The 22,065-nt window shown below is 35.1% G+C and overlaps 1 protein-coding gene across 3 annotated transcripts in view; it reads right to left on the bottom strand.

Moving 5' to 3' along the window:
- LOC149565586 (uncharacterized) overlaps window positions 1–15,736 on the bottom strand; it is a 233,695-nt gene extending 217,959 nt beyond the window's left edge. Inside the window, exon 1 of one of the 3 annotated variants that reach the window (XM_089819104.1) lies at window positions 15,455–15,736. The gene's annotated coding sequence lies outside the window, so the exon portion shown is untranslated. The remainder of the gene's footprint in view (window positions 1–15,454) is intronic. The other 2 variants (XM_089819109.1, XM_089819105.1) reach the window with 2 other exon arrangements.
- Between the last annotated feature and the right edge of the window lie 6,329 nt (window positions 15,737–22,065).

Here is a 22,065-nt window from a genome sequence, read left to right as displayed (position 1 = left end):
GTGAAGTTTGGCAGCAACTCACCATGCACAGTGATAGGTAAGGGTATTGTAGCCCTAAATCAATCCACTAATTATGAAGATGTATATTTAGTGGAAGGATTGAAATATAATCTATTGAGTGTGGCCCAACAGATGGATAAAGGTTATTGGTTTGAACTTAACAAAGGGTCTTGCAAAATATTTGACAAGACATGCAAACTCTTAGCTATAGGAGAACAAAGCAGCGATAATCTTTTCTATCTCAATATTTCTGATAATAAACGCTTGGTAGGTAAGAATGACAATAGTTGGTTCTAGCATAGAAAGTTATGTAAATTTTGAAAGCACTGTTAAGGTAGGAAAGGAAAATTGTGTAAGGGTTCTACCTCCTATTACCAAACCTGGCAATGTTATGTGTAAAGATTGTCTACAAAGGAAGTTGGCAAGTTCTAGTTTCTCTAAAAATCACTTTTGAACAAGTTCTAGATCTAGTTCATATTGACTTGTGTGGTCCCATGAGGACGAAGAGTGTATCTGGTGATAAAAACTTTATGTTAATTTATTGATGATTTTTCTAGAATGAAGTGGATTGTCTATTTAAAGGAAAAGTCAGAAGCCTTCCACATGTTCAAAGTCTACAAGAAAAAAGTGGAAAGGGAAACCGGTAGAGAATTGAAGTGCTTGAGATCAGATTGTGCTAGAACATTGATGATTCAAAACAATGCTGCACAAATCTACTCAAGAGAAGTTATGAGCACAATGTGTACACCTTAAATAAGGTATAAGTGAAGAAGGGGATGAAGAAGACTCCTATGAACTGTGATTTGGTCACTCACCATCTGTGAGTTACTTCAAAGTATTCGGAAGCAAATGTTAAATCAAGAGAGATGAATATCAAGGAAAGTTTGAGCCTAAAAGTGATGAGGGTATCTTTCTGGGGTACTCTACTAAAAGCAAGGTATATCGGTGTCAAATTCTTCAAACAAATAAGATTGTGAAATCAGCCAATGCATGTGTGGATGAGTTCTTAGAGAAGAACAAAGAAGAAAATAAGAAAGAATTGGAAGACTACAAATAGTTTGAATACATTCCACTATACGATACAGTGGAGACTATATCGGTAGAGGTGGAACCTATGCAAGAAGTTGTATCGACTCAAGTAGAAGTTGCTCACCCTAAAGAACAAAGAGCATAAGCACCCAAAGGGGAACCAATGCTAGCAAAGTATGTAAGAAAACACAACTCAGCTGACCAAATCATTGAAGATAAAGATGTTGGAGTGATGACCAGGACAAAGGCGAGAGAAACAGTGTGTTTGCTCTTACACGTGGAACCCAAAGCTACACGGGAAGCTCTTAAATATGAAAACTGGAGAAAGGCCATCGAGGAAGAGATTATCAAAGAATGGTACATGGACCTTGGTGACCCAACCAAAAGACAAGAATGCCATGAGTACAAAGTGGGTGTTCAAAAACAAGATGAACGAGGATAGAGAGGTAGTCAGAAACAAGGCCAGACTTGTCTACAAAGGATATGTGCTAGAAGAAGGCATAGACTATGGGGAAACCTTTGCACCAATGGCCAGACTGGAAGGAATCAGGATATTCCTAGCATTTGCAACATACAAAAACTTCAGAGTGTACCAGATGGATACAAAATCTGCATGTCTAAATGAAGTTCTAGAGGAGGACGTGTACATTGTGTAACCATAAGAGTTTGAGAACGAAGAAGGCAAAAATCAAGTGTACAGGGTGAAGAAAACCCTATATGGATTGAAATAGGCACCCAAAGCATTGTATGAGAGACTGCACTCATACTTAATAAAAATTGGGTTTATAAGAACAAGTGACAATTGCAATCTATATATGAAGCAAGAAACAAAAGAAAGTTTCCTAATTGCTGAGATATTTGTGGATGACATCATCTTTGGAGGAGATAACAAGATGAGTGTTGAATTCACTGAAGCCATGAAGAGAGAATTCGAAATGTCCATGATCAGTGAAATCAAATTCTTCATTGAACTTAAAGTATCCCAACTGAAAGGAGGGATCTTCATAGGGCAAACAAAATATGCGAAGGAGATCTTGAAGATGTTCATTATGGACAAAGCAAAACTGGTGAGCAACCCAATGGTGACCAGTTGCAAGTTACCAAAACAAGATGAAAGCCTTGAAGTAAATGAGACACTTTTTCGATCCATGATTGGTAAACTGCAGTTTGTTGTGCACATGAGACTGGACATAGCACGGGCAATTGGAATAGTAGCCACATTTTCTGCCAACTCAAAGGAGTCACACATGGTAGTTGTGAAAAAAATATTTAGATATCTAAAGTTTACTAAAGAGAATGGCCTATGGTATCCTCGCAAGGGAAACTTTGAGCTCAGTATCTTTATTGATGTTGTCTGGGCGGGCTACATAGATGTCAGAAAGAGCACAACCAGTGGTGTATTCTTTCTTGGAGGAAAACCGGTTGCATTGGACAGCAAGAAGCAACACTGTACATCATAGTCATTAGCTGAACCAGAGTATGTTGCTGCAGCAATGAGTTACACTCAAGTTGTTTGGATCAAACAACTACTTGAAGGAATTCAAGAGAAAATGGAGGAACCGATGGTTATCAACTATGATAACAATACTACGATCAACATATCCAAAAACTCTGTGATGCACTCAAAAGATAAAGCACATATCAGTCAAGTATCATTTTCTAAGAGAACAATTAGTGGCAAAAAAGGTAAGGTTGGAATATGTACCAACCAAGGAGAAACAAGCTGATATCTTCACAAAGCCTCTTCAAAAGGATACCTTACTGTATCTGAGAGAGAAGTTATGGGTCTTACCCTTATCAAGCCTGAACTAAGATACATAGGCAGATGTCAATCCATTATCAGAAGGTGGCCAAATCAAATGGTGGATTGATGAGCTAAAGGAACTACTCCATAGGAAAGCAATCACAGAGTTGAATATGAACGTTTTTCACATTGTTGTCAAAGGGGAAGAAGTTGAGAAGAACGTAAAAAGAGAAATAAAGGGGGAGACAAACAAGAGACGTCGAGAAGAAAAGGAAAAGTCGAGAAGAGCAAGAGAGGTTGAGAAGCAAAAGACGAACATCAAAAGGAGTGAAGGCAATGTAAACCCACAAAGGACTAAGAACGGTCAAATTATGTGGATGCATCATCTCAAGGGGGGATGTTGAAAGAAGAAGACCAAGAGACAGCACTAGAATGATGAAAATGTTGAAGTGTTGCCATCAATGCAAAGGGGGAGATTGTTGACAAAATTGTCTCAAAGCTCAAAGACTGACCAATGGACTCAGTTTTGACGATGTTACCATTCATGTCAAGGCACAAGAAGAAACCAAGACCCAATATGGAACAATGACCAGCAACGGACAATGATCTTGTATGCGTGACTCTAGTTCACAAGGGTGATCAGAGAAAGATAAAGGACAAGCCCAACAAAGGCGATGACAGAGGAGATCCGCTTAGATGGAATTATCCCAAGTGAAGAGAGAATGTGAAGAAGGATGTCAAGCAGAAAGGAAGTCAAAGGAAGTCAGATCGAACAATGACCATATAGGATGGTTTGCCCAAGTCGGAAAGGGAAGCATGAAGCAGGATTTTCGTGACTACCACATCACAAAGTGAGTGGATCGTTGCACCTAATAGTGATAGGGGTTGCCATTTCGAGGAATAGTCGAAATAATTCTTTCCATTGGGGTTGAATTCTTTGCAGCAGTGTAAGTCATCAAGGACATGAGACACACATGACTCTTGTACAAACATGCCACATCTGACAAGAGTGGTTAACTATAGCAATGAGAAGTTGAACTAGAAGTAGGCTTGAGAATTTAAATTTTGAATTCGTCAATTAAGATTTTAAATCCAAGCAAGAAGAGATGATCAAAGAAAACGGAGTCGAAAGAGAAAAGGTTAGGTTGCTGATTAATAAACCAAAGAGCCAAGAGAGCCAAGATAAGTGTAATCTCAGAGTAAGAAAGAGTGACAGAGTAAAGTCGCAGTTAAGGAGTTAGCGAATGTGTTGTGGAGAAGCTAGTGAGCCAGAACAACACAAGTGTGATCGTGTGCAAGAGCGAGTAGTGCCAAGCGCACAAGTGATTGTGTCTCAAGTTGCAAGGCTAACAGAAGGTAGAGTTCAATTCCAAACGAGTTAGAAGAGCAGTAAAGGGATCTATATCCAAGCTAAGTGTAGTAGCTATTTTATTCGATCATTCCTTGTTGTTTACTAATCTCTACAATAGTAAATCCCATCGAGGGTGGACCCTAACAAGTTCTTTCTATCAAATTCCCTAGCAAGTTGACACATTAACATGTGTTCTGAAGTCCTTTAACTAGGTTGCTCCTATTAGGGTAAGACTCTAATAGGTTTCATCAAAATCCCTTAACCAGGTGACACCTAACAATGTCGTCATAATATTTTAACAGAGATAAGCTCTTGACCGGGCACAATTCAGGAGAGAGCAAGCTTTGTGACGATCAACTCACACACTGTGGTTTTTATCCTAGCCGAGTTTCCACGAGATAAATATTGTGTTGTCTGTTGCTATGTTCATGTTTTTTGTATTTACTTAATCTTCACCGATTAAGTTGTAGTCAACACACACCTGTAGCCTGGTGTGAAGTGTGATTAAATTAGAAAAGTTGAAACTAGTAGAGCATACTGATTCACCCCCTACCCCCCACCTCATTATATTGACTTGTGATTGGACCAACAAGTGATAATCGATGTTGACAGGTAATTGTTTTGCAAAGTATATATAACCCAATCTTAGATTATTATGAAGACCCGGTAATATCATGAAATCAATAGTAGCATTCCATCAATTTAAATGATAATTGTTGCACATATATTATAAGCATTGATTCAATCAGGTCGATAATCAGTTTATCGTTACAATCATTGATTAATAATCATTAGATAGTATTGAATCAATACAATAGATATATTTATGTATATATATATACTCACTTTTATAATATATATATATATATACTCCCTTGTAGCTAGGGAGGATAGTTTGTATGATCAACACATTGTACTCTTGAATTGTGAGAGAGGAATACCATCTTAATATGACATATATTAAAAATTATATGTTTAAGGATAGCAAACATATATCCATCATTTATATGTTACCTTACGGTATCATCAAAGTATGGTACATCCAAGAATATCAACCATAAGATATTCACTATATTTATATTTTCATTGTTATGTGCATTGGCATCAAGTGTCGTGATGCCTAAAAAAGAAAATATCTACACATGGTGTTTCCAATGATACTATGTCTCATAGTGTCCACTATGCCATATCTTAGTAATATAACTTATAGTAGATTAAACACTACTTAGTTACATAAGAGAAATTCACTATCATGATCTCCAGAGACATCATCCATATGAAATCCATCATGATAGAAGGTTAAATTATTGTTAAGATCGTCACCTTAGAATAGTAACCACCATAGATGGAAAACTTGCCAAGTACTCAGTGAGTATTAAAAATTTGCCAAGTTTTTCTGCTCAACGAGGTTTTTCTCACAACTTGGCAAAGAAAACGATTGTTGTGTTTTTGTACTCTTTTGAAAAAAATTATTATTTTTAATTTTTTTTTTGGGTTAAAAACAAAAGGCAAAAGCCTATATATATTATATAAAATAGAGATAATTACAATATAAGAGATGGCAAAGAAGCCATTAATTCCTGTGAAGACAAAGTATTTAAAGAAATAAAAAGATTTATTAATGCCCTATTTGTAGTTGGTGAAGAGAAAAAATTGAATAGGGAAAGGGCGAAATTAGCTATGACGGCAGAGTCTAGACATAGCTGAAACTCAAGGAGCTCCTATTGATGTTGAAGAAGAAGAAGTAGCACTTGAGAATATAGTGGCCTCTTTTCGTGGCCCGTGGATCCGCAAACAGAGTGCCTTTTTTACCACTTCTACTTCCTCTCCCTCTATTAAAATCACGCCCAATGTAGGGTTCCTCTTCTAGGATTAGACCTCTCCCTTTTATGCTAGTAGAGCTAGGAAGAGGAAGATGTGATTGTAATAATGTATTTACTTCTAGTTTGACACAAACTATTTACCATTTTGCTTCCGGCAATCAAAATTTTGCATGAGAATGCGAATTTGTACCCACTTTGTAGTTATATATATCTAAACTCTGTTTGTTTCTTTTGTGTTCTCTTTAATTAACTCATTGGATGCATCTTCTCATTGAATATTGCAATAAAATAAATTTAAGTTGTTTTTTAGGTTCTTAAATTTTTCCCTGAGTTGTTTTTGAAAACCTAGCCAATTTTTTCCCTTGTTTTTTATGGGCTTGGCAAGTTCTTCTCGAGTAAGATATTTCCATCTATGGTAACCACAATCAAACATCAATGAAAGATCGTCACCTTTCATGATGTTTCTAAATAATCATTTAGTAACTCACATGATAAGAGTATACATATAGATATATTTTAACATTTGAACCTTAATTGAGACTCCATCTCAGATAATATAGTTACATTTTTATCATACCAAGTTTACCTCTAAAGTGATCCACTTTTTGAGCAGGTCTTGGTTAGAATGTCAACAATTTGCTTGTTTGTGCTAATGTATCGTAGTTGTATGACATTTCTTTCCACCATGTTCTTGATATAATGATAGTGGATCTCAATATGTTTCGATCTGTTATAAAATTTTGGATTCATTGAAATTTGTTTACAATTTTGATTATCACAGTGTATAATAGTGGGGTCCAGAGATTGTCCAAACAATCCTACCTGTAGTTTCCTCAACCATACTGCTTCTTGAGCTCCCATCGATGCTGCAATGTACTTGGCTTCCGTAAAACTCTATGCAACTGAGGATTGTTTTTTATTGAACCAAGATATCATGAGAGATCCTAAGTTAAAACAACACCCTAAGGTACTTTTATAATCAACAACACTACCAGCCCAATCTAAGTCAGAATGGGTATGTGGATGTATATTTATATTATCATATTTTAATCCTAGTCCAATAGTTACATGCAAATACCTCATGATATGTTTTGTTGCTACAAGATGTATTTTTTTAGGTTTACACATGAACTAACTGAAAGCATTTGTAGCATAAGAAACGTCTAGCCTAGTATTTACCAAATACATCAAGGATCCAATTATCTATCGATAGAGAGTAGGATAGGCTAAGTCTGACTTAGAGGCTGCATCTTTTAATTTATGTAGATTTGTTTCCATGGGCGTAGACATAGGTTTGTTGTCCATCATTCCAGATTTGTTTAGATTATCAATAGTGTATTTACCTTGATTTTGAATGATACATGTCTTCTTGCCATACTTATAGTCTCGAGAAGTAATGCAGGAGCCCTAGGTCCTTCATATCAAATTCAGAAGCAAGATCATGTTTGCATTTCATGATGAGACAATCTTTGCCTCAAATAAATAAATCATAAACATAAAGAATGAGGATTAACATGTCACCATTAGTCACTTTTAAGAAGAGGTTAGGATCTACTTTTTTGAGGTAACTATCTACCCTTTCATACCAGGCTCTAAGGGCTTTTTGAGGCCGTAGAGAGCTTCTTCAATCTACAAACATGTGAAGTACTATCATGAATAATAAATCCTTCAAGTTGTTGTAGGTATACTTACTCTTCTATGATACCATTTAGAAATGTGATCTTTACATCCATTTGGTGTATTTTCCATCCTTTTGAGGCGGCAATAGCAATTATGGTCCTCACTAAAGTATAACAAGCAACTGGGGCAAATGTTTCTTCGTAATCAATTCCTCCCTTTTGGGAGAATTCTCTTGCAACAAATCTAGGTTTTTGTTTTTCAATACTTCCATCTATTGCATGTTTGATGTTAAATAGCCATCTAGATGATACAACTAATTTTCCTTTAGGCCTAGGCATGATATCCTAGATTTCATTTTTTAGAATGGATTGGTACTCTTTGATCATGGCATCCTTCCAAACTTGATGTTTTAGAGCTTCTTCAACATTTGAGTGCTTGGACTTAATGAGTCCACTCATAAGGGTGACATAATTTGAGCAACCTCTTGGTTTCTTGCTTTCTCTAAATGTGCCCTTTGGTGCCGCATAGTTTCCTACTTCAATTATTTTCCTTGTCCAAAGTGGTCTTTTTCTATTTACAGCAGGTTCATGAGGTTCAGGTGTAGGATTCATAGGTTCATTATATCCTACAAGTATCTCCCTTTGAATCTCGGGGTCAGGATCCTCTTCCATGTCTTGGGGAGACTCATTGTCTACCTCATTAATGTTTTTAGATATTTTGAATGCAATGTCTCATTCAAAAGTTACTCCTTTGCTAAGCTCAATTATTTTTTGATTCACTATATCCGAAAAATATCCCTTTCTTTCCCGATGGCTCTAGCTTGGATCGTTTCTCCTTAGGAATGTGAATATAGACTGGACAACCAAATATTCTTATGTGACTAAAGTTGGGCTTGTTTCCAGACAAAGCTTCTTCAGGAGTTATATTGTCAAGAATAGAACAAGGACATATGTTTTGTATGTAAACAACAATATTTGAGGTTTCTACCCAAAATGAGGTATGAAGGGTTTGATCATGCACCACAGCTTTAGCAACTTCTACTATGGTCATGTTCTTTCTTTTTGCTACCCCATTTTGTTGATGGTTATATGGAACATTGTACTCCCTCTTAGTCCCAATAATGTTACAAAATTCTCTAGAGTTTTCAAAGATATACTCTCCCCCATTGTCTAACCTTAATGTTTTGAATCTTTTCCCAATCATGTTTTCAACTAAGGCGTTAAATTCTTTAAATTTTGATAGTACTCCATTTCATTCTTTAAGTTCTAGGAAATAATTCCAAGTTTCCCTGTAGTCATCAACAAAAATAACATAGTACAAAATTTCTCCTAACGAGGGTACTGTCATTGGTCCACATAAATCAGTGTGAATAAGTTCAAGTACATTTTTGGATTTGTGTTCACTACAATGAAATGCCCCTTTAGAGTTTTTACCTAAGGCGCAACCCTTACATATTCCATCATGTTCTGGGATTAATTTGGGTAATCCTGCAACAAGTTTTTCTATAGAAGGTAGGGCATGGAAGTGAAGATGCCCTAACCTTCTATGCCATATTTCATTTGTAGTGGAAACATTTTGAGTTGGGGCTTGGTTTTGAACATTGCAAAGTTTGTACAAACATCCATCACAAACCCCTATTGTATATGCATTCTTGATGTTTGAGTTCTTAGGCTAGGTAAGAACTTTCCCATCCAAGGAGGTGATTTGATACCCTTTGCCTTCAAGGGTTGAGATGGAAACTAGATTTCTTTTGATGCCTAGTACAGATAGCACTCCAATTAGTTGTAGAGAAACTCCATATTTTAGTCAAATTGTATAGGTTTTGACTCCTTTCACAGGGTAGGTTGAGTTATCTCCAATGGTGACTTCTTTATTTGAATTTTGTTCAAGACTATCTAGTTGTTCTTTGAATCCGGTTATATGACAAGATGCTCCACCGCTAATTACCCAAGTATTTCTACTGGTCATTAATTCACTTGATAAGGCTGAACAGAATACCATTCTTTATGTATCCTTGACTTCTATTAGTGAGGCTTGAATATTGAGTCTTTCAGGGCATTTTACAACAAGATGTCCATATTTGTTACATCTATATCATTGTACCTTAGACATGTCCTTCCTTCTTTTGAATGAATGCTTGTTGTTGTCTCTTCCCCTTTTTTGTTTGAAGTTTCTTTTCTTCCCTTTCTTGTATGATTTTGAATTCAACGCTCAGATCTCTCCACCAGAATTATTGATTCCTATTCCTCAGGTGATTAGTCTAGATTCTTCTTGAATACTGTCCGTTTTTAATTGATCGAATTTTGGAAGTTTGGATTGGGCACTTAACCATGTTGTATGACGGATTCCCAAGATGTAGGAAGTCCATTAAGAGCCAGCATTGTTAATCCTTTGTTGTCAATTGTATGGCCAATAGTAGATAGTTGGTCTCTAACTCAGTTATTCTTATAAAATATGATGTAAAGGATTCAGCCTTGTTCCTTTTTACATGGTGAGTTGTTTCAGTGCGAGAGCTTTAGTGGTATTGTTTATCTCGTATATGTTTTCTAAGAGGGTAAACATGGCATGTGTCTTGTCCAACTTTAATATAAAAGGAACTATATGATCCTTTATTGCATCTTCGAGGATCTTCATGGCTTTGGTGTTGTTCATTTTCTATTGAATTTTCTCATTCTCATCGACTGGTATATGTACAGTATTTTCCACAAATGAGTCTCATTCTTGTTCTCCAAGTTCCATCGTTACTCTGAGTTTCCATGAGACAAAATTTGTGGCATCTTCATCTCTATCTTCTTGTCTAATTCTGCTCAGCATGATTGCTAATTTCCTTTTTATGGGGTTTTAGATTTCCTGTATAGTTATATTTGATCTTGGTATTATCTCCAACATGGCTCTGATAACATGTTAAGGAAATAGGATCATATTGTATACCTTTTTTATTTTGTATGCTTGATATTATGAATTCAATCTCATAAAATCTCCTTGATGATGTGACCGATTTAATTTCTCTTGCAGATTTGTACAGTTAGATGTGGCTGCCAACCTGTAAGTATGTCTTTATATTTGCTTGAATATGAAATGCACATATATATAATCAAGATTGCTGCAGCTTGTAGCAATACTGTTTGTATGTTTTTATATTAATCTATGCCAAGGAGGCATGTCTCTACCTGGTCCAAGTCCACATAGGGACATGTCTCTATATGAGACATGCCCTGTAATTATGGAGAAGCCTATTCATAACAAATTACCATTAACATATATGTCATTTCAATTCAATGATTAATATCATTAATTTATGCGGATACAACACAGTGATTATCAATGTTGACAGGTCATTGTTTTGCAAAGTATATATAACCCAATCTCGGAATATTATGAAGACTCATTAATATCATTAAACGATAGTGGCATTCAAGCGAGGACAAGATGGCAAGCCCCTATAATAATCTAGAAGGGGGGAACCTATGACGTGCAAGGGCAGGATCTGAAACAGATTATTAATTCACTAATGCAGGGAGGGCATGTCACATATAGAATCTGCCTTCATAAACTATAGACCCAGCCAAATCATATAACTATTTGTCTTTGTCGAAATAATAATCATTGCACATAGATTATAAGCACCAATTCAATCAGGTTGATAATCAGTCTATAGTCATGATCAATGATTAACAATGATTAATAATCATTAGATAGTATTGACCTAATACAATATATATATAGACCAACACACACACACACACACACACACACATATATAGTATTAAAAAGTCTGTATGGAAGAATGCTCTGGATATGGTGACAAGAGCTTGTGGTTCTGGATATAATGTTTATGATCTGTGGATGTTGCATTCTTATGTTTTCAAGTCCTCAACATTGCAGATGGTGTGGATACTAATTAAAGTTTGCCGACAATCTAGCTATTTGTTGGGATTGGTCTAGAAAATAGTCTGAATTGATGCTCTTGGTATTGTGCAATGTCTTAGTTTAGTTCTCAGTTTGTGCTTTGCTCTGCAAGAATAGTTATGACATTCTCTTTCTCCACAGTGTGGTCTGGCACTTTGGAAATGAATTATTTTGTATCTGTTGATATTTCAGCAGATTGTATTGATGGTGCAGTAAGAGATAATGATTTGGTATTGAGGTTGGATGTTCTCGGAATGTCCCTATGTGCTCTGCATTATAATCGTTCATCTAGTTGGTGTTGATTTTTTTGAAGTTGGCTTTCTTGGTTTGTTGAAGCTCTCTGGCCTACTAAATTGGTTCTCGTATTTGGCTTATATTTTTTTGGCCCAGACTTGGGTTGGAAGTTGAGTTAAGATGTAGTTCAGATACTACAGAATCACAGATACTACCATAGTGTGTGAGAATCTGCATTGAATTATTTTCAGTAGAATTTATGATTTGGGTTTGAATAGTTATCGGCAACATAGTTTATCAGAGTTATCTACATGCTACCATTGTTGCTGACTTTGGAGGATGTGTTCTTACGCGTGAATCATTTAGAGCTGATTAGAAAGATGTGTTTGATATTTCTAGATCCTCTTAATCTCCTGAATGGACAGAAATCCCTATGATTGTGTTTGGTGGCCAACTTGATAGGGCTTATGTCTATCTTCTATTTTGCCCAACCTAGTTAAGGGTTTTGATGAAGAAGTTGACAATTATTGAAGATCAATTCAGCCTGTCGAATGTGAGAAAGGTATTATATGAATTTACGTTCAGTATAAGTGCAAGGATCAGTTTGGATACTGCACCTTCATGATAATATCAATCAGTATACCAAAGTTGAGACAACGAACGTGTGTGTAGTGATCATCCTGAACTTGGATGCTTGAAAACAGTGACTCAAGGATGACTTCTTGCTTGGAGAATTCCTGTAGGCAATATGCTAAAGGCTTGTTAATCTTTAATCATAATGCTTGTGTATCTTGTTGGGAGACAATGAGTCCTTGGCAATTTTGTATCCCAATAGCAATACCCCTTAGCCTGCAAGTCAGGGATTAATGAGCTTCCTTGGCCATGAGCCTAAAACAAATATTGTATACCTTTTTCATATAGTGTGAATCAGATCTCACTGTGAACTTTTCCCTTGGGTTTTCCACATAAATTTGGTGTTCTTGTGTGTATGGTCTCCATTGCTTGAAATATCTTTGCTACTAATCTGGTTAAGCTTTAGTAATGTGGAATTATGATTGCAAATTTATAAGTGAGTGATCAAGGCTATAGATGGTATGCTCAAATAGGTGGAAGAGACATATGCTCAAATAGGCTATAGATGGTATGCTCAAACTTTTTAATTTCATTAATGATTCATTTGCAACAATAATCTTCTGGCTTATAGTTTAAATTCTAGAAATCAAAACAACAATGTCTTGGATTAAAAGCAATCAGTCTCCAAAAGCTAACACAAACACCCTTATTGCAACCCAAAGGACTTGCACACCATTGCTCCATTTGAAATCTAACAGATCAGAAAAAAAAGTATCATTAGTCAAGTGATTTCTGGTACTTCAGCAAAGCACTATGCTAGAGTTGAGTTTCTGCATGATTTCATTACTTCATTACTCTTTTAGTACTTCACTACTATTTCTGAACATGTTTTAACGACTGCAGTGCCAAAGTTTTTTGATCATTAAAAAGGATCTGCACAAAACAAGGCCTTGGCAATAATAAAATATATGAAAGGAGAAATTGATAATGATGCAGATGATATAAAGAAACACCACCAGTCTAGCTACTCCTTGCATGTCTAACAAGCTGCAAACAATGTACGTTAGGTTAATAATTCTTGAATAATACAAGTTCACAGGCTACTCCACATGTCAAATGTGATGAATCCAATGCAAAGAAATTAAGTCTTTCATCATTTTTCATGTTATCACTTAACTTGCAATAAATCCTTTGCAATACATGTGGATGCATCCCCAAAACACAAGGACCATATCCTGGATATCCCAAATATGATTCTTCACATAATTTATTAAATAAGTTTGGAAACCTTGTAGACTCAACTTGCAGATGCCCAATGACATGAATGTGACTGAAACAAAAAATCCAGCATGGTGAAAGACCTCAATTAATTCTTCAGTTCTCCACTTCCATGAGCCTGAGTTCGACCAGCACTTTAATAACCCATTTAGCTATGCTTCATGCAGTTTCTTTGAATGATTGCACTCATGAAAGATGAGGGATATAGAGGCCTTCATTTTCTATTTCTGGCAAAGCTTTCTGGAATATTTTTACAATCATTATAGATAAGTCAGACCCAGCCAAGCCCATTGGAATTTCAACTAAAGCTGCAATAGATGATGCATATGCAAGTTGGGACACCTGCTGCAAGGGATGCTTGCCTTGTTGTGGTTTTCTAAGCATTTCACAACAGATCCTACAAATTCAATCAGGATCTCAACCCTCACGGCACAGAGTACAACCAATAAAGGTGATTTCAATCTAATCACAGTCAAGGATTTTCCTTTCAGTCATGCATAGTGAATACAATAACAACCTCAATTACCTCACTTTCCTTCACAATAAGAATGAGCATCATAAATAACATTGGGGCCACAATCACCTAAGGATATCAGTCTATAGGTTCTCTCATGGCAGATGGGACTACAGGCACAATTACAGTGAAATTATCTATGGGCTCTAAAAATAGCATGATGGCCTTCAATACAATGAATGTCAATGCGACATGGAGTATAGCAAGGGCAAGTACCCTTGCTTAGGATTTTTAATATAATCATGAAGGAAGAGTAGCAATATAAGGAATGCCATCTCTTGTATCCATCAATATCAATTGGCATTACTTCCTGGGGAGTCATCTATTCAGGTTCTACAGATGTAATTAGACTGACAAAATCATCGACAGATCTCAGATTCCCATGATAACTTTGAAACGATGCAGACATATACAAGGTCGTGTTCTCTTCCAAACGATGGCAATACTTCCAGAAGACCACCCACACAACCAATACTTATCTAAGCAGCTCTTCAAAATTCCCAACATGTATTATAATTGGTTCCTGGCTTGTATTGCTGCAAACAGGGGAACAAGCATGAACTCCATCTGTCTGTAAAGATGAGTAAAACCAAGAGAAGAGTGGAAATCTATGCCAATCCTAGTAAATTAGAAGTAGACGAAGATCAACCCAATCTAGTTGATACAAAAATGGCGGATTCCTACATTGCGTTTGCCACAATTGTAGTGGGAAATTACCAAAATAGGAAAAGAATACATTTCCGATTGCAACAATTTTCTGGGGTTAACAGGATATCTTGATTAGGTTCCGACGTTCGGATCTCCCTGCCAAACTTTACTCCTCTCTCTCTCTCTCTCTCTCTCTCTCTCTCTCTCTCTCTCTCTCTCTCTCATGCATATGAATGGAACGGGGTTCAATCTCTTTCATATCTCTTCAAACGCGATCAATCTAATAAAAAACAATATGCGTGGTCTTGTATAAAGCCTTATGTTTTGAGAGGAATTCGGCATGGCTTGTATAAATAAGTTCTACAAGATGTTGGTAATTTGAAACAGAATTAATCACACAAAGATGTATATTTCTTGAAACGGTTATGGCAATTTCAACAGATTTTATTGTTTAGGCGTTAATTTACATTCAGCTAGCCGGCACGAGAAAACTGACTTCCTAATCCAACTTTTTAATACATCAATAAATAATAAAATCCCCAGATTGACACCCAAATAAGCTAAGGGATTTCGATTTATGTTAAGCTATCCTGAAAAAAACATAGAAATGATTTCTGCTCACAATTCAGCAGAAAGTATGTAATTGCCAACCAATTCAGGTTTTCTAAATATAGAGAGATTTTAAAAACCCAAAAGGAAGAAGAGAAATTGGTATAATTCGGACAACTGACCTTGGGCTGAGAACGTTTGAAGTCTGTTACATTTTAGTCTGAACAGAGCTCCGCAGAAGGCGCTGCTGTTCAGACGAGATCGAAGCCCAAAACATGGAATACGACAGGGCATGGCAATCGGATGGACATTTTGTTTTGTCGCTATTAGCTAATTAGTTTGACGTGTTTATGGAGAAAGTTGATTTCACGTTTACGTTTTCTGCAAATTTCATGTTAATAACGAACAAATTGGATCTGCGAGATCTACAATACTCTGCTACAAGCCATTAGGGGTGAAATTCTAGTTTTTGGTGGGCTCCTCAATCATAATATGTAGAATGGCTTCCAGGGCTTGTTTTTTTGGATGGACCCCAACGAACAACTGTTTGGTCTATGCGGAGTTATAAGTCATTCTAGTAGTTAAATAATGCTATTCTCTTCACCCCTTATCTTACTATAAAGATTTAATATTTAGATAGGTCAATGGCTTCCTTTACCAAAGATAAATATTTTTGAATGAGTTTATAGGATTAATTGTTCTTTAGTGCAAGACTTTGACCAAAGAGGACACAGATCGTGTTCTATGTGACTTCACCAAAATGGACATCTCCTAATTTTCAACTCTTAGTTGAAAATGTTTAAACATGGAAGGTGTTTCTCTGTTAGATAGCAAAAGTGATCTTATAAATGATATAAAATTATCTTTATAATTAAGATTGTTATGTAGGATCTAATATTTTCTATTTATTGTTTATTAATGTTATTTTGAGGATAACTTACATTTCATAGATAACAAAGAAATTATTTTTTTGAAGTATTGTTGACATCTAGAGAGGTGTCATATATCTCAAGGTTTTTTTTGTATACAAGTGACATTAGACAATTGATTTGTAGCCTTCTTTGCTTCCCTGTGGTACTACATGAGCCAAAAATCATTAAAAGCCCCAAAGTAGTACCTAATTGACTATTTTATGTTGTTGAAGTTCTAATTTAGAAGTTTGTGTGTGTTTATGGCATTAATATAGATCTGGTAATCTTCCTCCATATCAATCTTTGCAACTTGTTATTCTTTGTATTTTTGGAGACCGATCGGGATGGCTTTGAACTCTATCTCATTGTTAGTCCTCAATGCCAACTTCTTGGATAAGGCCCAAATAAAATTTGCATGGTCATTCCTAAGGGTGCATCCAACACCTAAATTACAAGGTTTCCTTTGGCTAACCATCAAAATTTAGTTTCTATCTACCACTTGTAGGAGGGTGACTCTCTCACTTTTTTAAATCTTCTTTTTGGTGTATGGATAGCCTATAGTTTAGGGAGGAGAGGCCTTAAGGAGTTTTCATTACTTCTTAATGGTTAAGCAGACTTGTGAAAGTTACTGAATCAGACTTAAATATGCCAAGTTTTTCCATGTCTGCTTGACAAATACTTGCTTCAATTTTCATTTGGATACTTTCAATAGACTGCTCAATCTTATTAGAAAAATCTATTAGTTTGTTCTTTCTAAAGGTGCCATATTAATAAAGAGAAAATTGTTATGCACTTGCCCATGAAGAATTAAAGATTTGTAGCTAAGAGTGGAATAAATTTGTTAAATCTGGTAGGGGAGCAATGGACATAGGACTCAATAATTATGTTGGTAGGATGAAACATGGTAATACTAAGAATGCTTAAAAAGATAATATGTAAAAATATGAAATAATGTAAAACTAATGGTTAAAATTTAACTTATTTAACCTTATAATTTGAAATTTGGGAATTATATATATATAGTTAAATTTTAAAATTTATAGTAGTTATATTTATTTACATAGTCAAGTTTACATTTTTAACCTACATAAATTTATACACTATTTGTAAGTGAAATGTAAGGGATTATAGCTTGGTCAATTGAGTGAGCATTGGGGTTATTGTCACTTTGAATGGTGGTAAAATGATTAATTTAATTTATCAGTGTGTTAATTCTACTTAGGTGTTTAGGTGATTCCCTAGGTGTCATCTTTCCTATTGGCAAGTTAGGTAGGAGGCATGTAAGATCATTTTCCTATATGTGTACCTCTTTTGACACATTTTCATTATCTTCACAAATACATTAATATTCTCTTTTAGTTTGCACTTTGTCTCGCATTTGTTGTTTCCACTTTCCTACTATTCCTAGTGATTCTCTCATGGTATTAGAGTCATGCTATTGTAATGGAAATACAATTAATTGAGGAGAAAATTCTTTATGAAGAGGTTAATGAAATAGCTTGTACAATAAGAATGTAATAGGAAATATGTTGCATACGCTTGATAATAACATGTTGCTTCAAGGGGGGACCCTCATAATCTATTTGAAAGAGATACCTCTTATAGTCTTCAATAACAATCTAATACTCAACATGATGATAATAACACATACCTCCTATGTATACCATATTATACCTTAGGTATGACCTAGGCTTACTTAGAAACTTAAAATGACTCCTAAGACAACTTCAATACATGTTGTGATGTGGAGCCTAATCGGACTCAGAGGTTTATTCAGTAGACCCCCAATAATAGTAAGGACCGTGTACAGGCAAGTATTAGGCATGCGTTAGTGGTGCTAGACAGTTTCCCCTTTTAGATTATTTCTACAAGGGTTTGGGGGCAGCACCGCAGGTACACTCCTTATTGTAATACAGGGTGGGGTCAAGGGGCAACACCCTCGAAGCCAAAAATGACCCTACTATTGTAAAGGGTGTTGACTACTATTTTTCTATTGGAGGACTTATTCTAGCCCTAATTTTGTAAGCAACAAAAGCTTGTATAAAATAGCTTAGGGTTAGGGATTTCAATATCTATTATGATATTGTAGCTTCTTGTGCTAGTATTGAGTTGTAAGGGATTGCAAATTTTAATCACTAGACAATAATAATATTGGACTTGCTCTTGGTGGACATAGCCTAGGGATTGGGTGAACCACATTAAGTCCTTGTGTTTTGTGTTCTCTTTTGTGTGATTTATTATTTTTTGATATTGGCTATATTTGCATGTAACTATTATTTATGTCTATGGTTAATCCTAACAGTACACACACACACACACACACACATTTGGAACTTGGATTTTATACTCATCAATCACCTTCTATATGATTTGAAATATATGTGCTATCAAATTTTTTTGGGAAGAAAACCTAATTGCACAAAAACTTGCTCAATTCTACTCCAATTGACCTCAAAATCAATACTTAAGGTTCTTCAATAAGGTCTTGAAAAACTCTCTTAAAAATTTCTCAAATTTGAAAGATAATTTGATTTCCAAATGGCCTCAAAAATTGATTGAAAAACCTTGTATTTGTAGTGCCAAGATCATGCTTTGATACCATTTCTAATGGAATAACTTGCACAAGAAGAATATAATATGAAATGTGTTGCAAACAACTAATAATATGCCATTTTGAGGGGACAACCTCCTAATTCACATTGAGGGAGCATTAGAAAATATGAGTAGAAATGAATAGAAGTTGTAATGTTATTGCACAAGATAATATGCACTTCATATTGTTCTATTCAAGTGTGTTACATCTATATGAAAGTTTTGTTTCTTGCTTTATAGGAAACAACTCTCCTATAATGTTGATTTTTTTTACCAACTCAATATATGTCACTATTATAATAGCTTTAATATTAAGAAAACCTTAATAAACCTAATTGTTATTTGAAGCATCATATGACACAATATTGGTAATTCCTATGTGGAGACTAATTCCCAATAACCCCCTACTAAGAACATGGAGATAAAGTAGAACAAAATACTTGATGACCACATTTAGTAGCTCACCAAATAACATAAGATAAGAGTAGGGACATACACATATACTCATGTCAATCAATTGTAGAACTAGAATCACTACACTTAGAGAAATTTTAATCCAAGGTTATGTACAAAAACATCTACCCAAGGAACCATTGATATGGACTAACACATCTATCCAAGGTATTGCATGAAATTTGGATAGGAGCAAACATATCTATTAAAAAAAGTCATGAACAAAGATGCACACATATTCTCACAAAAAATATGATTGGATTATAAACATGTCCAACTATAATCACTAAATTATGTAGTTGGGGACAAATTTTTTAGTTACTTCAATGCCTCTTGCATGGAGAAAAACACATCCATTCACTAACAACCAAGAAATATGACTAGGATATACATGACTAGGGTAGACACATCCAACCTCAACTTACATAGCTTGATAACTAAGTCTTTATTGTCACATGTGTACTCACCATTATAGATCATTACTACTCTAATAAAAAATGATATGATATGGTAGTTTCCACTACTTGGAAACCAATATTGGGCTCAACCATTTTGGTAGAAATAATTTTTTCACTAATGCATTTCATGACCTCATCACTAGTGGCTAACAAGAGGTCATTAAATGTCCTCCAATAAATTTGATGTTGAAAATATAGTCCTCTTCACTATCTCCATGTGGAGAGTCTTTAGTGTCCATCCCATGAAGGAATTTTTTGTCATCATCTACACCTAATACGTTATATATATTTATCTTTGCATTATGTCCCCCTCAGATTTAGGCCAAAATTTGGCCTAGGGCCCTATGTTGGGATATTAATGGAAGAGTTGATCCCATTGTTGACTTACCTAACTTTAAAACCCCCAAAATGATGGATTGGGTATCAAAACCACCTATCTCTCTTCATTTTTCTAACTATGGAATCCATTATCAAGTGCAAGAATTCATTATTAAGGTTCCAAGCAATCATGACCAATAAAGTAATTGAAGTTCAAGATCTCTTTTACAATTGAGCATCCAAGCCTTCGATCCTTTAAAGCAAACCCCTTCCTTTTTTTGGTGCAAAACTAAAACATCCATCATTAAAGGAATTTGTTTTCATGATTTCCTTTTGGATTAATCTATTGCATGAGCTATTTTGTAATATAATTAAGCTCCAAGATTACTAAGAGAAGGGGGTGAACAATAGTATATCAGGTTCAAGCTTTTACCAACTTATCAATTATGCATAAATCAAAATAGATCTTTACCCATTAAACCATTCACCGCGCAATCTAAAATTATAAAACTATCAATAAGACATCTAATAAAACATCCATACAAGTTCACAAAGACACCAATAGTTTTCAAATGGAAACCTTTCATTTGAGAAAAAAACCATAGTGGGAATTGGTACCCATAATTATTTTGCACTCTTCTAAATGTGTTTGGTTAATGGATTGGAAAATTTATGAGAAAACCCTATTAGGAGTCCCTTGGTTAAGGGATTTTCCTTTAGCCCTATTAGGACTAACCTCATTGGAGGATTTCTAACTCAATATATTGAGACACTTGAAAAAGGGAATTAACCTTCAAACCTGTTAGGATCCTTCTCACCCTGTTAAGAGTGACTTGATTAAGGGATTTATACTTATGAACTTGTTAGGATTCAACAAAGTAAGTGATATGGGTATAACACATCTCAATTTCTTTTACATATCGAATTTAGCTCAACATCTACATCTAGTTGTAGGAATTCATCTATTGGCTTGATTGTACACACCATTCACAATCATCACACTTGTAACTACACCATTTTATCATATTGATACACATCTCAATCTCTATGGAAATCACCACCTTAACCAAAATTTGTTATATTTTAATTGTACCTTAGTTCCACAAAAAGGTAATACAAAACCCTAAACTATCCTTTACAATATAATTTTGATCACTAATTCAAATCATACATCAATTCAACAAAGAACAAATGACTTTATGTATTTTTTCTAATGAGCATGCCTAACTTCAAGAAATTTGATCACAAAAACCAATGTACAACCAATTCATCATAACCCATTAATGCCACAACATTACCACTTCATCACTTAACTTTACATCATAAAAAATATATTTGAGTCAGCTCAGATCCTACCTGTTGAGCATCAAACTTAAATTGTTCTTGTTGAAGTCAATGAAAGATCAACCCCACAACTCCAAGAATCACCTACATGGAAAAACTTGTCATAGAAAGAGAGAATCAAAAGCTAAGAAAGGTGGAATTCACATATCCATATAAGAGACATTCTTGATGAGCAAAAGGAGAAATTGCTATTATCAAAAGTGGATGAATTTGATAGATCATCCTTATAAAGGATATCAAAACCCTAAAAGCTAAAACCTAGGTTGCATGATAATAATTAATAAAAGAATTAATTATTATATGCCTAAACTTTAGTTTAAGTAAAATAAAGTTAATTAGAAAATATCTATTATCGAAGTCATAAAACCTCCTGACAAGCTAGCACATCTACCATGTATTCTACATCAGTATATGATAATACATGAGCATGTTGCTTCTTGAAAGACCATGTAATAGGAAAATAACAAAGGTAGAAAATAAATCTAGAAGTAGACCTTCGATCATCAATATCACTAGCCCAATCTGACTCTGTATACAAAAAATATGAGGATCCCCTAATGCATAGTGAATTCCATGACATGTAGTACCCCTAATGTACCTCAAAATATGTTTTGTAGCTTGCCAATGACTCTCACGAGGATCATGTGTGAATCTAGAGACAGGGCCAACCACAAAGGAAAGATAAGGATGTATGTGCATCAGGTATAACAAATTACA

The sequence above is a fragment of the Cupressus sempervirens genome, chromosome 3 (genome assembly GCF_028749045.1).
Source record: "Cupressus sempervirens isolate cs-2001-9-10 chromosome 3, ASM2874904v1, whole genome shotgun sequence".
NCBI lineage: Eukaryota > Viridiplantae > Streptophyta > Pinopsida > Cupressales > Cupressaceae > Cupressus > Cupressus sempervirens.
The sequence above is the reverse complement of the archived record's forward strand: the minus strand, read 5'-3'. Positions and strand labels throughout refer to the sequence as shown.